Source organism: Wyeomyia smithii, chromosome 3 (assembly GCF_029784165.1).
Source record: "Wyeomyia smithii strain HCP4-BCI-WySm-NY-G18 chromosome 3, ASM2978416v1, whole genome shotgun sequence".
Taxonomy (NCBI): domain Eukaryota; kingdom Metazoa; phylum Arthropoda; class Insecta; order Diptera; family Culicidae; genus Wyeomyia; species Wyeomyia smithii.
Window position 1 is genome coordinate 208381289 of NC_073696.1, and position 18177 is coordinate 208399465.

Sequence of the window (18177 nt, forward strand, 5' to 3'; positions counted from 1 at the left end):
GAAGATCAAGTGTGGCGCAGACGCATGAATCACGAGTTGTACCAGGTATACAAACATGCTGATACAGTGAAGGTAATACAGCGGGGCAGGCTTCAGAAGGCTGGACATGTAGCCAGAATGCCTGACGAGAGAGCCGCCAAAACTATCTTCAGAAGAGAACCAGGAAAAGGCCGTCGACTCCGTGGTAGGCCTCGCACGCGGTGGATGTGCGCGGTGGAAGAAGATGCACGATCTGCTGGCGTACAGCATTAGTGTACGGATTAATCACAAATCGTTGACAACTCATTTTTTTCTTTCATTGTCGCTTGTTATGAAATACCTTTTTTTCAAAGTTGCCTTAAATGAACAGAGCAGCATTGTAGAGCAATCTTATATTTACTTATATTATTTGTGATAACATAAAAATAACCGGCTCACCATATGTAAATTTTTATGTAGAAGAAAGTTTTTCTTCAGAATATAACTTTCGATTTTTACATGCAAATTTTCTCCATTATTGGATTAAAAAAGTGTATCAAACATTCAACAAAAACATCAAACCACTTCTTTTGATGCTGTTTAGAAAGATTCTTTAAAATTGTTTAAGCACTACTACTTTGCTACTAAATATAAAAATTATCCATTTCCGGACACAATTTTCCCTTGAAATTACTGTCATGCCTTGTTTACAAGCGCTGAAAATTGAATCTAATATTCAAATATTGTAGTATATTTCACCGTTAAATGCTTCTATAAAATTTGAACTTTATGTAGAAACACTCATTGTGCAAAATATTTGGTTTATAGATGGAATTATTGATGAAATGCGAAGGCCTGTTTTGTATAATAATCGGAACACAATTGCATCATAATCGGAACAGCTTACTCCTGAGACTTCGCCGCTTCACTTCGCCTGTGCTTGATATAATGATGGATTTCACGTAGGTACAATTCTTTGACAAATTTTTGTGAGAAAAACTTTTTTCCTTGAGGGTGCCCATTTTGGAATGTTAAGAATAGTTTTAGACAATTGAGTTGTATACTTACAAAATAATTGAACTCAGATAAATCTGAAATAAAAAGGCTGTTCCGATCATGATTCACCCTGTTCTGATCATGATACAAGTAGAGATCTGGCGCCACGGAATTAAGCACATACCCAAACCACGTGTTCAATGTCTTGATACCCCAATCCACAAACGCAATGATTACTGTTCGCGAGCCCAATACGCAGGAGATGTGCGTCCAACTTAAAAGTTAGATACTGGATTTGATCGAAAATTTTGGTCATCCTAATTTGTGATTACAGGAAAATATGCGCTCCAGTAACAAATTTTTTAGCAAAGTTTTTTTCTAGAATAATACTATCGAGCTTTAGATTCAAATTCCCCCCTAAGCTCGTTCCTTAGAACGGTGTACTTAGCGTCTCCACCGATTCAACATTGAAAGGAGGCGCACGGTTAACGTTCGCGCTGGGAAGGAGGGAGCTTTTGTAGCGTAACTGAAATGACTAAGGGCACTAAAATTCCCAGGAATGATTCAATAGCTATAAGCATTCCCTTTTTTCAGTTTGAGCGCTACTTTTTTCTCTTTTTTCGACCAGTGTTAACTTTGACATCAAAAATGATATCTGTGATTTGAAAACCATGAACCAAGATTTTCAAATCACAGATATCAAAGGCATGCAATTTTTCGATTTTCTCGACATTGTTTACACTGCAAAGAATAAGGCGAAGGACCCCGTCTTTAATAGCATTGATAAAGGTGGGGCTATTCCCTGAAATACATATGTATAGATCTCGTTGATATAAACATATTTCGCTCCGCATTCGGTAATAAACGACTTTTTGATCGCTCGTAGTCACCGTCCGCGGAAGTAAGCGTATGCGACAACCAATTTTTTATTCCCGTCGGGAACTCCGCTATTATGGCAACGACGTCACGTTGAATAAAATTTGTTATTGGAGTGTATTTAGTTATATACTCTGCTCGCCACAAGAGAAAACCCGGCCAAATATCGACGAGCTCTAAAGGAGTTGACCACGATCCTGAGGAGAAAGAAGCACCAACAAGAGGATAGAAATCGTGAAGAACTAGAGCAAGTGTTTCGGACTAATGAGACGCGCAAGTTTTTCGAGAAAGTACACCACACCGAGTCCAGATATGTGTAGGGACGTGGACAGACTACGGCAGAGCATGAGCATGATTGACCGCCCACGGTTGCTACTCCATTATTGCCAGATCAGCAGTAAATACACAGAGAACCAACAGATGATGTTTAGAACTAACATTCATCCTCAATGTGTAGAAACTGATGACCCTAATCTCTATATCAGCCAATACCAGTGCCGGCCGCATCCGAATGCAGGTCAAAGAAGGAGTTTGTATAGGAATATGTTGATGTGACACTCGCTTTATTGGAAGCCGAAAACACCTCTGCAATTCCACGAGCAATCACTGGGATGTTGGAAAAAAGGGAAGGGTTTGCAGCTGTGTTCGTTTTGGTAAACGATGCACTTTGAACTTAGCGCTGAGTTACGACGAAAGTCAAAAATAGTTCAACGATTTTCCATGCTACTTTGCCTCTACGTTACTGCAGTTCAGAGATAGCATCGCTCTGATTCTTCTCGAATCTTCTCGTTTGAAGTGTCCACGCTGTTGGTAAAATAACCTGCAATCCGTGTTTAAAACAGGCATGTGTGCTCTTTCCTTTTGAGATCTGGTTTGGAATGGATTTCCTCATTGTGGGTGCAGGCCAAGTTAACCTTCCCCGGTGAAGACAAATCGGATTTAACCTCGAAGACATCATACTCCTATCAACCTATTTAAATGGATTGTGAGGTTTTGCGTATATTGCACCTGAAAATCAATCATTTTCCACTAAAATTCCATAATGATTTTCTACAATTTTTTCACAAAGTTCTACAATATTGTTGGCTATAACAAAACAAACAATTTCTTCGAAGAAAGTTAATTTTCATCTCACAAATTTCTTTGGTTGCTAACAGTTCTTACAAAAATAATGCACCAATTTACACTGATAACTTTTTACTCAAAAAAATGATTTTGGAGCGGTAGTGTCTTCAGCAAAGCTGATAAGTTACTAACTGTAAGTTAGGGGAGCTGCGTAGCCGCAAGGTTATAGAGACCGCTTTGTCAAGCGGATGGTCGTGGGTTAGAATCTTAAAAGAATCAGACCATTCGACGACAAAAAAGGACTTCAAGCATGGGTTTATTCTCAGGCTCCCCGCCAGTTAACCTTCCTTTACGCTGAAATCTACAATACCTTTGCGTGACTTCCTCTTATCAAAAATAAGTCCCTCTTATCAATAAAACTGGCCAGAAGGACGCACAACGAAACTTCTCCAGGGAATTATAATTGGCGATATTTGGCAGGAGGAACAAGGCTCGGTATAGAAGAACAGTGAGCGTGTAAAAAGGAAGTGCTACCCTTCCTACACACAACACTGATAAAAAATAATAATAAGAAATGCCACTTTACAATAGCGGTATTGCTAATAATAGAAGTGCGGGATACAGCAGAAACCCGGGCATGTCTCACAATAGACCAACGATTATGGTCGCAGTGAGGAAGTCCATACAGGAAAAAAACTACTAGTTGGAATTCTGTGATTTATCTACCTGAAAGTGAGAAATGAATTTTGTTTTTTTCATTTTCGCATGTGAAAATACAATTTTTCGAGTTAACTTGTAGATGTTTTCTTTGGAATGCCCCATAATCCAAAAACTTTTTTTAGTATAACTTTTTGGATGATTTTCTAAATTTTTCCAATGTTTTACAATGTTGTTTAGAATAATAGAAACACGAGTTCTTTGAAAAAGTTCATTTTTATCTCTCACATCTATTTAGTTATTGAAGATTTTGTTTTAGAACAATGCACCAATTCACTTACAGATATCTACACAGAGAGAATGCGAAGACAGCTAGAGACAAATGTGTATATCTGGAATAAATCATGTATTACTTATATTTTAATAAAGAAATGGTTTTATCTGCAGATATTTGCAGATTCGTGCTTTTTTAAATAAAAATCGTCGATAATCAATGAAATATGAGAGATAATTATAAATTTTCTTTGATGAAAGTGTTTGTTTTATTATAGCAAACAACATTGTAGAACATTGAAAAATTGTAGAAAATCAATTTTAAAAGATATATTGAAAAACATAATTTTTAGTAGCAATCTATAGAAAAAAAATATTATGTCTCTGTCTCTGTTTCCTATATAATGTGCTACAACTTTGCTGAACAAAGTGAATTATTATATGCAAAAATGAAAAAAAAAATGAAATTCGTTTGTTACGGCTAAGTGGAATGATCACACAAATGCAACTTTAATAACATGGAGAATAATTGATGGAATGACATTGCTGAAGGCAATATGGCTCTAAAATCTATTTTTTGGGGTCAAAATGATTTGAAAATGATCACGTTTTCGGAAACAGTGTGCACCGCTGTTTTCTGCTAAGAAATCACGGCTACGGGCGCTACTGTTTGTTGGTGTTGCGATCTGTTAAAGAATTCTAGAAACTATCGATAGTTAGAGTTCTCTGATCCATATGTCGTTTCTTGATTATAAGTATTGTTTTCGGATCCCCAGTTTCGACCACTCGGCTCCCACACTTATTCCTATTGTCTATCGATTCCAGCTTGAACTATGAAATTCAATTCCTTCTTTTACAGCAGATTCACCTACCAACTAAATCCAACTAACTGAAACCAACACTTGAAATTCTTTCAAAAAATGTAATAAAAACCAAGTTTTTCGAACATCAAATATAAAGCACTCCAAAAAAGAAAGCAGCGTAAATAAATGTTTCGAAGGCTTCCTCATAAACACATTTTTCTTCACCTGAAATCGTCATTACAGTAATGCTACTCCAGATTTCACCTGTTATCCGCGCGTATGACGTATGACCGTTGCTCTTGCAATGAATTGTCTAAATTTTTTAGTTGATTTATATTGTTTTTGGCATATAAACCATACGTAGAGGATGTTTCAAAATCTGGATGTGCCACAAACTATTATCATACCCATCTGTTTAATATCCAAGTAACGATATACCGAATAACGCTTGACTTGTATGCAGAGTTTGATTGAAGTTTCTGTTGAAAACAATTTCGCGGGAAAATCAAACACTTGCGCAGTACACGCACATGAATTTAACTCCGAATAACTTTATCTGGCAACCAGGCTTCCCAATCCGCTCGCGGGTGCTGTTGCAGCTTACAACCATTATCCACTCACGCCCCCTCTTTTGGCAGAGTGCCCCCTTTTTTGCCGCCCACTACGATAGAACAGTCGATGCACCACATCGCTGCCGTTGTTTGGTCATGATGGTGTTCGAAGGGTAACAGACGGTGAGTTCGATGCTTGACGTGTGTGGGTATAACGGTCGTCCCACTCGCTCGTACACGTGCGTGTTGCTTGTATAAATAAGGTTCTCGTCATTCCTGCAGCCAGCAGAACTAGCGCCGAACTCGGTTCGGTTCCGACAACCGTGTACGTGTTGGGAGAGCACGAGTGAAGCCCAGAACCCACAGCCGAGCAACGGCAGCCAGCAGAGCAGCACACACATCCGAGAAAATGCAGAATTGATTTTGTTCCGGAACGGTCGGTCGATCCTGCAGCAGAACGTCTAGCTAGTGGAAGGAAAAATTTTTCAACCCCCGACTGGACCGGAATTTCGCGCAAAACTCGCTGAAAATTGTGATCCCGACGAAGATAGTGCTGATCGCAGTCGCTTGGCGTGGATTCCGCAGTGAAAGATGCATTTTATTGTGCTGAAAAGATGGAAAACTAGCCAGGTTCAGCAGGACAGAACTGTTGCAAAGTGATACACGGGAACAAAAAGTACTGCAGAGGATCTTCGCTTCTGTGAAAGCAATTTGGAATAACGTTCTCGGGATTACGGATGGAATAGAAAATCGAATGCTTTTGCTCGGCAAATATGTTTAGAAAATGTGAAAAATTACTTACTGTGATCAGTTAAATGCTCTGTCGAGTTTGGAAAAGGTTGGTGGCTGATTTGCAGGAAACTTCGAATGTAAAGATCCAGGGAAAATTATCCAATTTTGCAGAATATCGTGTAGTAGTGTGAGTTATGTGGGCTTCGGTATGAGTGAGTGAGCTGTGTGTTCTATACGGCAAAAGTTTGCGCCAAGCAGAGCCAAGGCGAGAAGGCATCGTCAAGCAGTGAAGAAGTAGGAAAGGTTATGTGCTTATAAAATAGAGCATTTGTGTGCCCCTAAGCAAAAGTCAAGCAGTTAAGGAAAGCTGAAGAATAAAAACTTTGCGAAAAAAAAAATAACGTGGATCCCGAATAGTGGAAGCAAACGCCAGCACCTCGGTAGGAGAAAAAAGGATTAAAAATTAATTTCCGTTGGCCGCTTGCCAGCGAACGGATATTTCTGCTGGCCACAACCAGGATAAACGAAGTTGCCGAGAGGAAGCTATCGACGAATTCAACCCGCGCGTGTATGTGTTCGTGTGCGTGTGAGGGTGGGAGTTTTCGGTGGATTATCGCTCTGGTGACAAGAATACAGCGGCAGCAGCAGCAACGGTAGGCGACTGTTCTTCGCTGTCCATGTTGCACATCTGAGCCTGGTGCAGAGTATGGGCAAAATTAGTTTAGTGGGACGACAACGGATCGTTTGCTATATTAGGCTGCTCCTGGAACGAGGTCGGGAAAACGGATTCACAGAACATCTGCGGCGACGACAGCGGCTTTTATCTTCTGAATCATACCTGGATGTATGAATTTCTGATTTAAGGTAGGTCGCAAGCCTTGATGCGGGTTAAAAATAGAAAAAGAAAATGCTCGAAGGGATATTTGTGAATCAAAGATATATATATTCTGTGGAACGAATTTCCATAGTATTTCTTGGTCTTAAATTGATTCTAATTTAGTCATTATCTATTCTCTAAAAGTCTAGTTCATTACCTATTATCTAAAAGCGACAAAAATACTAAAATAGGAATATATGAAAGAAATATTAAGCGGGAAGTATAAATTTAATTAGGCTAGTGTTCTGAAACATACAATTAAGTCATCAAACACAATCGTAGGGAGTAAAATATTTTTTTGACGCAATTGGCGAGCTGCTTTTTCCTAATATTAAAAAATCGTGACATGGTGTTTAACTTCTACTTGCTAGTTTTTTACAACATTTAAAAAAATGAAGGAGGCGCGTGGTGTATTTAAAACTTCAAAAGTACAATCCGTGTACATCTATATTCGGGTATATGATTCCCATCGAAAACATTAGTTAAAGCTCTAATTGCATATAAAAGGGATTAGTGCTACATCACGCTATTCAAAAAACATACGTTCATCAATTACGTGATTGAATTCATTGCAATAGCGCCTAATGCAATTATATTACAATCAATTACGTTTCCCATTGATTGTGAGCACAGACATGATTTTCTCTCGCTATGCAATCACGTAACACTTCAAACAGCAAGTATGTCAATCAAAAATAACAGACATGCTACCATCGCTCTTAGGCAGCCGTGCCGAAATCAAACTCGCAGCCTCTGCGGAACGAACCCGATTGGGCAATATGTTCTACTAACATATTTAATGTACCCACTTGAACCCAAAATCAAGATGCGCTTGACAGCACATCAAGCACCTGTTCCGTGTGATTCCTCTCAGCTGGGCTAGCGCGGAGGTCGGTTCATACGTTGTTATGTTCTTTTGTTTTTCGCTGCTGTTTCTGCTCGCTGACGATGATTGTTTTCTTGCCTCATGCTATCACTGATTGCCACGCTAAGCATATACTTAGACAGTAGGTCATATACATAACCGTCGCAGTGGAGATTTACTGGATGATCAAACAGCTGCGTGACGCGTGTCTCTGTGATGTGGCAGAAAATAAATTTTTAATATTCAGCCGCAATAAAGTATTCTTTAGTGTTGATCAATATTGACAGGGTATTTTTTTTATCAATCTGATGTATCGAGTATCATTTCATTTGAACATATTTTGCAGTCATTTTATTTAGCTATGTTTTATGACAAAAGTAATTTTCTTTTTTTTTCAAAACCATCGGTCTTTTGTAAATCTCTCATATTAAGATGAATTAAAAGTCGCTGCGATATTGTTTACCAATAGTCATCTCACTGAGAAAGCTACGCGTGCCATATAAAAAGCTACAGGATGAATAAGAAGAAGTAATGGCAGAGCTGTACCGACCAATGCAATCTATCAAACGTTTGGCACTAACTCCGGATATTCGGTATGGAAGCGAAAAATAGCGAAGTTTGCGTTTTAAACTGGGCAAATGACTATAATTAATAGTATGTGATACAATTTTCACATAGTACCTATTTGGATTTCATCCAGCACGAACAAGCAGGCCACTCTTCCTTTTCAATCAATATTAAAATTATAGACCCTATTTCAGTATATTGTAGTTGAATTGTCCGTTCCCGGGAATTTCGAAGCGCTATCCAGGCAAGCCGTGTCCGATGAAACGAAAGCCTGGTGGCTAAGACTACACAACACCGCAAATGAATACTTTTCAGAACCACTAGAACCACCATTGTAACAAATAATACTACACGGTGTACAGTCCTAGTAGTTGTATGAAATGATGACGTGGGACTAAACACTGTAATTAGAGGGATTTTACTTAGGTACAAAGGTTACAGAGTCTGGAGACAGAATTAATTCGTTTCTTCAGTGACTTACGTATTTTTATTCTAGGGCTGTCCTTAACGTCTTTTTTTGGTTATATATTTAGCAACATTTGCACACTTGGCAAGATTATGCTTTGAGGTGTTTTTTTGTTCAAACAACATTCATTTGACATGGCACAACGACACAAGCGTATAATTGTTTTTGCCTAAGCACCAAAAATTTCTCTTAACCCCTAAATGCGCTATGTTGTTTTAAAACAACACTACTCAAAACGTTTTAAAATATACGTATTTTAGTATTTTTCAGAAATATAATTCATCAGAACAGCTCTCTAGACTCTAACGAAGAAAACTTAACAGCTGGAAGTACTGTATTCGAATGTTTTGTTTTTATTTTTGCTGTCAAAGTCTCGGAAACGAAAAAAAAAAACATGGCGAGATTCCCGACAGGTGGTGACTGTCTTTGAAAGTTAATTTTAAAATAAGGTTAGTGGTTAGTGATAATGTCTGAATTATCAGTAATTATACTAACAAAAGGTCAAGTTTAAAGTTACTGTTAACAAAAGTAATTGTTTAGACTTTATTCTGCGATAAAGTCACAGTGTTGTTTAAAAACAACATGGTAATATTTGCACATTAAAAAGTAAATCTTTCAATTTTTTTATGCATATTGGTTAGTTTTAAGGCAGTAAACCTGTCAAACATAAATTTTATGTTTTTAGATGATTTTTTAACGTCGCGCGCCTTTAAGGGTTAATGCGTCTAAATAAGAATTAATTCTATTTCTTCTATAACCGAATTCAATCAAATCTCAAAAATCCAACAATACTTCAGTTAATTTGGTTTTGCCTTATTTAACTCTAATTAAATCAAATTTTTTGTATGATTCTTACTCTGGAAATAATTTCGATTCCGTTACATATAAACCAACAAAGCCAATAAAGAGTTACCAATAAAAAGACAATTGAAGACATTTCAAAAAAAAATCATAAATTGTATCGTGCCTAAATTTCAAAAAAATCCTAGCAATTAATAATTTACAACGAAGTTAAAGTTTGAAAGACTTAAAGCGTCATACACACATTACGTAATGTACCGATAGGTAACGTTCGATATGACTCCCCTCCTACTAAAGTTACGTAACGCTGAACAGCCGGGCCCTCTCCGAAATGTTCAATTTCGAGCAAACATCACAGTTACGCAACTGTCTTTACTACCCCACTACGTAACGATAAGTAACGCAAACTGAACATACGAACATACGAATAAAAATCCATCATCTAGCAATGTTGAAATGCAAAAAAAAGATTCTGAATAAATCTTAGTGAATGGACAAAAAATCCACAAGCATTCGCCGGCTCTTAGTCATTTGTAAATTTGTATTTTTTTAAGGTTTTTATTTATTTGGTGAACATCGAAGATTAAATTGAATAGAAATAACTTATAACTTATAACCGTTGCAAAAATGCTCAATTGTGGTTGAGTGATTTATGGTTTTTATAGTAATCTTATTTATGACATAAACTATTGATCACCATCAGCAGCAGTACTGCAGTTTTTCCTTGATTGCCGAGACTAGAAATCGTGTACCGCTGCAATGATAGACCAGCGGCAATCTGCTTCACCTGTACTGTACGGTACTGTTGCCTTTAACAGAATGTTTTCGTTCAAGATATTTGTTTTTATTACGCTCTAACAGTAGGTTTAAAAATTCTTCAATAAAGAAAGCTGTTTCAAACTTTTCAAAAAATCTTTACCTTCAAGACTTCAAATTAGTCTCAGTTCATTTAAGAAAACGTAAGTTGACCTGTTGGGACGGGGTCATTTTTTTTCGATAGTGATATAGGTGACAGTTGATGGTTGGTGTCTATTCATGTCGTCTGTGCTAGGCATGCTCGCATGTGATTGGTTGATTTTTCGCGTCAATTTTTCCTTGAAACTTTTTATCAATTTTTACCGCTGAGCAACGGAATAATAGTGATAGCGTAACCAACATTTTATCTATCCAACAAACATATTGGTTATTGTTATCCATCATGTGGCCATGCTGTTTTTATCGTTTGAAATCTGACGGAACCAGTATAGAAAGTATAGAAAACAAACATGTAGTCTTTCGTCAAAAATTACTTGATATACAGTGGTGGATAAAATAATAGGTGTGAGCGTTGCTTATAAAGTCACCTATTATGTTTCAGGTATATTTTAACGCAATATCTGTGTGAGGTTGTTTACATTATGGGCAATGAATAGAAAAATGCTATCTGTCGAAATTCGTGGCATTTTGTCCGTGAGCAAAAAAATACTTTCATTGACCAACATTTTAAGTGGAAAAAATGATAGGTCTAAAGTAAACTATACATCGTGGCGTGACTATCAATACAATTTACTTATTGAAAAATATTGATTTATGGTTTTCTGTAGGTGGAAACAGTGAGTCTGTACTGATAAAGTAATATTTCATAAGCTGCTTTTTGTTTACTGATAAAGGGCTGCGGTTAACATTCCAGCCCTAATAAAAACGGCCATGGGCGCAACTACGGAGGGGCTAGGGGGGGCTGAATCCCCCCTGGAACGTGTTTGGCCCCCCCCCTAGAATTTCCCAGAGAATGATTGTATTCAATATATATACATTCCATACTACTTATCAGAGCATCAAAATCCACACAAATTGAGATGTCGTCATTCATTGGCTAAGAACTAGTTCTGCACCCAGGATCGATTCTCAACCCTTGTTCTCTTACTCACCTTACCAGTCAGACGAGAGCTGTAGTAACTCGTGCTGTATCAAGTTGTCGCCAGTTTACTCGGTTTTGGGCTGTGTTTCACCAGTTCCCCAGACGTCTCATCACTCGCAAGTCTCTTTCGATCTGGTCGAGCCATCATGCACGCTGCGCCCCTTAATTTCTTGTGCCGGTAGGGTTGCTGAAGAGAAGTGATTTCACATGGTTGTCGTCCGGCATTCTTACGATGTGACCGGCCCACCGCAACCTAATGTCTTTCGCCAGGTGTGCAATGGGGTTCTCTCCAAGCAGCGCTTGTAGCTCATGGTTCATGCGCTGTAGCCATTATCCGTCGTCAGCTTGTGCTCCACCGTAGATAGTCACCTTCTGTTCGCCGATAGGCACCTTCTGTTCGAAAATATCAAAAGGACTTCCGTAGAGGACTACCGGTTATCAGGGTTTTGTAGTTTTTTGTATCGAAGTGGTCATGTCCGATCATCACCGTGATTGGTGCGTACGTTTGTAATGTCTGAGAAGAACGGGCCGTCGTTGAGAACGTGGTCAATTTGTTTTGCTGTACGTTGGTCGAGGTAAGAAGGGACTTTGGACTGCTAATCCGCGGGAAACTGCGAAGTTGGTGCATAGCAGGCTGTGCGGGCCGATAACCGGCTTATATAAGTCTATCCTTCCGTTCATGTCCCCAACGACGATCTTGATATCTCTACGCGAGCAGCTATCGTAGAGTTTCTCCAGCTGTGCGTAGAACGCTTCTTTCCCTGTATCAGGTCTTCCTTCGTGAGGGCATTGCACATTGGGAATAGTGTAGTTGTGGAACCGGCCTTTAATTCTCAACAAACACAACCTGTCGCTGATTGCCTGCCGCTTTGGTGGTACTGTGCCTTGCGGCCACAAATCCACCGTACCTTCTCTCCTTTCAGGCAAAGCTCCTGGAGCGCAACGATGTCGAAGTGGCGGGGTTCTAGCTGATCCAGCTGAATCCGGTCGACATCCGGGTCATTAAGCGATCTACTGTTACATGTACTGAGCTTCTAATCGTCGTCCTTATTTCGTCGGCTGGGTCATTGCCGATTGTTCCGGTTCGTTTTGAATTCTTGATTCTCCGTAGTATGTTTATTTCAGTATGCTGCCTTACTAGGGCTGCGATGCCTAGTCTTGCGACGGAGCTGCCGCCATGGATGTAGCCGGCGAGACACCGCATTTCATAGTTCAACCGTCCGGTCCGGATCAGTCGCTGTTTGAGCCGCCCCTAGCCTGTGGGGTAGACGTGCAGACAACCTGCTCTCTAAGGAGAACAACTACCCCACCGGTTCACCGGTCTTTCCTTGGTTTCTCGTATCCCAGTCGGTACCACGTGGAGGTAGGAATAGGGCATTATGCCTTGAACCACAGTGGGGTCTATTTTATTCTAACTAGTACGGGTGAACTATTAAAAAGCACTGCCCAGCCGTTTACCAAATCTAGCTCTTCTCAATATCGAATCATTGTTGCTGAAAAGGCTTGGCGTTGACGATGTGTTCAAGATATTCAGTACATCTTCGGAGATTCTATCCCGAAGTGATTTTTTCTGCTTTTACGATACTATTTTAAGCGTCATTAAAAAAGCATATTCAAACTCTTTTTTCTCTTTTTTAAAATGACATACATGAAAACTAGCCCCCCCTAGAAATTTTCTTTAGTTGCGCCCATGAAAACGGCTGATCAAAAACTACAAAATAAAGCTGAAACTTTCACAAAAAATAGCAGAAAACATCGACTGCTCACAGAACATAGTTAAAAAATCGGTGAAGTATCAGAAGAAATCAGAAACACGAAAGAAGAAAAGACAACTAGTTCAAGGGATGTCCGCCGTGTACTGAAATTCGTAAAAAGTTGCATTCCTCACATCTATAGCCAACATAACGGAACTTGAATTGAAGGTTAGGTCTAAAAACATCCGGAACCGTCTGATTGATTGTAGATACCGTGCTCATATTATCAGAAAAACTCTTTCTCAGACGAGGAAAGATTTTGCAAAAAAAATAGTTGAAGAGATTGTTTATAAGACACGACCGCAAGGTTAACGCAGAATTGCGACAGCCTGTCTTATGTCAATAATTTTTTTTTGCAATAGGTTTGGAAATACACTCGATTGGGGTTAATTAATTTAATGGTGTTAAGCGGTATATTTTCTCGTATATTTTTTTCGTATGTTATTTTTGCTTTAAAAATGAACGAAATCCGTTGGAAACGGATTGAGTTTAAAACATTTGAAAGTGGGCAATTTTTGTGACGCTCTCGATGTTTTCGATTCTACAATTTGTACCCCTACATATGTTGCCGTAGGACTCAATTCTACGGCAAAAGCGCACTAATCGATGTGCTTAAGTTGACTCTGTTGAAAGAAATATGCAAAATGAAAAGAAATTGTATTAGTTAATTCATAAATGCTTCATGATCGCTTGCATAATTAACCTCATTTTATTCTGGTTTAGAGTTATCTTCTGAATAGCCCCGCCTTAATTTCAAGCTCGCACAGTTTGACCCAGTGTCGTAATACGGAGGCACAACAAAATTATTTTTTGTGGACATCGAATGGAATGGAAGCAGGTTGTTGCGTGTATGATATTGCCGATGGTAGGCATGAGTATGAAGATCGAAATTCTTCTGTGATGTCAAACTATAACCGTTTTGTTTTAAGACGCAATAGCTGCATTTCTGTTATCTGCTGCTATCCAGCAAGAGAACAAGCATGAATTACAACCGGCCCTTCTCAGAGCCACCAACATGTTCTTGAGGCAATGTTGAATTTTTCTTACCTTGCAAATGCTTAATTTGCAGTTTTAAGTTTGTTACACATGATGAAAAATCTTAACTACTTCAATCACATAATTATAGAGCACCAAAAAGTGCTACTATATTTCACAACAGTACCAACACTGGAAAGTTTGTTCAATTATCATCATTTCGGATAACCATTCCCCGATGATTCTAGTTCTCCCGTTCGTTCTAGTAGAATCGCCTGCCATTTCTAATAATTCTGCAGCTACCGAATACTCCATAACAGCCACCAGATAAGTATCAACGAACCCAGCGCAATCAGCCAGAAATTGAAACCCGGTTTTTCTTTCTTCGCCATGATAAGCATCCAACGTCCATGTGATATCGGTACAGTCATGGATTGAATTATACATAAAACTCAAAGTGCGCATTCCTAATCAACTAGGTATATTCTGACGACCTTGTTAGGGAAAGAAGCATAAAACGGGCAACCAGAGGACGACAGTTGCGTTTCGACGAGGCTTGACAATTTTCAAAAGTGCAATAGTTCGAATAATCAGATTACAATTTTCTGCATTTGGTTGCTTATTTAACCCCAAAGAGGTCTTTTTGCCTGGGAAAACAGGTCCCGCGAACATTTTTTAAAATAAGCCCAACCCTACTGTAGGTAGGTTGCCCCATACAAATCTTTATACAATTTTGAAATACAATGCGCCGAACGGAAACAACTAATCGATTGCCCATAAATTTGGCCTTGCGCTATCTAGTGTATAAGCTATGCGCTACTCGAAAAGTAACGGAATGGCTCAATTCCTATTTGTGAGATAGAACTCTTCGTGTGCAGCCTGATGCCAGTTTTTCGTCCCAGTTCACCAACGTTGCTGGTGTTCCTCAAGGCAGCAATTTAGGACCTCTGCTGTTCATTTTATTTTTCAGCGACATCGTCTTGCTACTTGGAGCTGGTTGCAAATTAATGTATGCTGACGATCTAAAATTATACTTAGCAGTTCAATCTGTTGATGATTGCAAACGTTTACAAGCGCTATTGGATACGTTTGTTGATTGGTGTCGACGAAATAGGCTTATCCTTAAGGTTTCCAAATGTCAAGTTATGACCTTTCACCGAAGAAGCAGTTCACGTCAACTCGGATTTATCACATGCTCGATATTCCAACAATCCTCACTGCCCTAAAACACTTTATTGTTCTTTGATACGGTCTTTAATCAAGAATGCTTCTATAATTTAGTGCCCTCATCAGCTAGTGTGGAATTTACGCATCGAACATGTGCAGAAAAGATTTCAAAGATTTGCGCTAAAAAATCTACATTGGCGGGATCCCGTAAATTTTCCGCCGTATTCCGATCGTTATCGTCTACTCGGCCTAGAGACACTATAACAACGAAGAAAAATTCACCAGACTGTATTTATCGCCAAGATAATTAATAACGAAATCGACTCACCAAGATCGCTGTCTCTTTTGAACTTTCGGGCTTCACAACGAACTCTTCGCCATACTGGACTGCTGCAACAACGAAACTCTTCAATACGGTTAGAAAAAAGATCGATCTACAACATGCAATACAGTTTGTGTCAAAAGTAATACGGGTTTGAAAGTCATTTTTCGAGGTAAAATCTGATTTCTCCCCGCCGGGAATGGGTAAAACAAACACATTTGTCAGTTAAATTAATTCAAATAAATAAATAATTTTTTTCTCATATAATGATGCCCCACTTTAATGAATATTTTTCTTATAAAGCCATATGTTAAAACTTAGTTAGGAATCAAGGTGATGACAAACAACACGCTTTTCAATCCTCTGATTTTCAAAGAACCATTTTAGGGCCATTTCAGGTCGTCGTAATCCAAAGTGACATCTGAAGATTACTTACGGCTCTCAGATTTTATTACGGTACAATAGTTCAATAGTTAGCATTCTTGAATTACAATTTTCGCTTTTGTTTAGTTGACGTGTAGCTTATTTTTAAATCGATTGCAATGCGATTGCGAAGGAAATCCATTGAATTTAAAAAAAACTAATCGGCTAATTTAGAAATATTTTTTCACTATAGATGTGCTCACTTCCCTCAAAAAAATCCTATTATATAAAGTTTCGTCGACGTTTAGAGACGGAAAATTGAAAATTGGCAAAATTTTTCTATTTTATTATTCATGAGAATACACTTTTTAAAAAAATATATTTTCTTAAACATGTATTAGCTGCGCAACTATTGTCAATTTTTATCTATTTGTCAGAAAACTGCACCAAAAGCGCATCGAGAGTTACACAAAGTTTACGAAAATGCTGCTCTTAACAAAACAACTTGCCGTGATTGGTTCTGTCACATTACAGACGGTAATTTCGATGTTGAAGACTGTCCGCATGAAGGAAGGCCAAACAACTTCGAAAACGCTAAATTCGAAGAATTTTTTTATGGGGATCCATGCCAAACGCAAGAACAGCTTGCCTCGGAATAAGGATTTACCCACCAAGCCATTTCCAAGCGATTGCATGCTTTGAGAATGATTCAAAAACAAGGAACTTGGGTCCCTCATGATTTGAAGTCAAGAGACGCTGAGCGTTGTTTTTGACGTTCAATTACATCTTACGGCAAGGAGTAGGAGTACAATTTCAAAAACCGGAAACATCGAAAGCGTCACGAAAAATGTCCACTTTCAAATGTTTAAAACTCAGTCGATTTCCAGCCGATTTCTTTCATTTTACCGACCATGTACATTTATTTTATTGACCTAAAAAGAGATTTGTGTATAATTTAAAGCTCAAACGGACATGACTCAGGGGTGACTCAAAGTGTTCAAAGTTTTGATGTTTTGACTCTCGAAATCCCTAATTAAAAAAAGCTAATTCAAAATCAGCGGTAGCTGCGTTGCTGTGAATAGCCATTCCTTTAGCGATAAGCTGCTGTATTTCAGCAACACACAAACGGGAGTGCTGGCAATCAAAATCTTTCGGCCGTCAAACTTTTGACGTAAAATTACGTCTTACGGCAACATATGTTAAAAAATCGAAAACATCGAGAGTGTGAAAACTTAGTCAGTTTTCAACCGATTTCCTTCATTTTTACAGCAATTGATTGGAGAATCATCTATGCATCGTCCTAAATGCAGAAATTTGTAATTTGATTATTCGAACTATTTTACTTTTGTTAATTAACGAATCTTTTAAACGCCAATTGCGATTGATTTGCTTGGTCGCTCATGTCCTGATTTCCCTAACACGGCCGACAGAATATTGTTTCTAGTTAACTGGTAATGCACTCATGGGCTATATAAGAACCTGCTTCTGCTCTAACCAGTCATTTTAATAATGGTTGGTGGGAAAAACGGTCCCAACTTAAAGGGTTAAACTTATAAATATTAAACGGGACACAAACACTTATGGTTCTTACAATGTAAAAAAATTTTACCTCTTTTACCGACCGGTTTCGGGTAAGCTGTTACCCATCTACGGGGCGATGTCCTACTGTAACAGCTTACCCGAAACCGGTCGGTAAAAAAGGTAAAATTTTTTTTACATTGTAAGAACCATAAGTGTTTGTGTCCCGTTTAATATTTATTCGCGAGTTCTTACGTTGCACTAAAATTTAAAATTTAAAGGGTTAAACTTAACTGATCAAAAACGACAATGGTATATGCGATCACTGTTGCAAGAGGATGATTTTGGATCTACCTTTTGTGTGAAGAGCACCGTCGACAGGCAAGTTTTTTCTAAACTAAAACCAACTGTCCTTTTATGGATGACCATATGTAAAAATGAGTTGTCCACATTTGAGTACTACAGTAATCGTGAGTTTAATATCAAGAAGCTATTTACTCTTAGGAACTCTAAGCTCCTTAGTAAGGAAATACAGCACCCGTGATTGATTCACAGTGCCTTTACAAAACGAATAACGAACCAACTGTCACAACATTGGCATATCGTTGTTTTTGTTGGAAACTTGCAGAACTCATAATTGATAGTTTCGAAAAATACGGGTTTAAAAATTTAAAACATTCCATTCTCGTTCAAC

The 18177-nt window shown here is 38.5% G+C and overlaps 1 protein-coding gene across 9 annotated transcripts in view; it reads left to right on the top strand.

Annotated features, from left to right (window-relative positions):
- The first annotated feature begins 5469 nt into the window (after positions 1–5469).
- The window catches only part of LOC129732797 (voltage-dependent calcium channel type A subunit alpha-1-like), a 126945-nt gene continuing 114237 nt past the window's right edge, over positions 5470–18177 (top strand). For 8 of the 9 annotated variants that reach the window (XM_055694053.1, XM_055694054.1, XM_055694045.1 and 5 more), the window contains exon 1: positions 5471–6775. The gene's annotated coding sequence lies outside the window, so the exon portion shown is untranslated. Of the gene's footprint in view, positions 6776–18177 lie in introns of all 9 variants that reach the window. The other variant, XM_055694046.1, reaches the window with a different exon arrangement.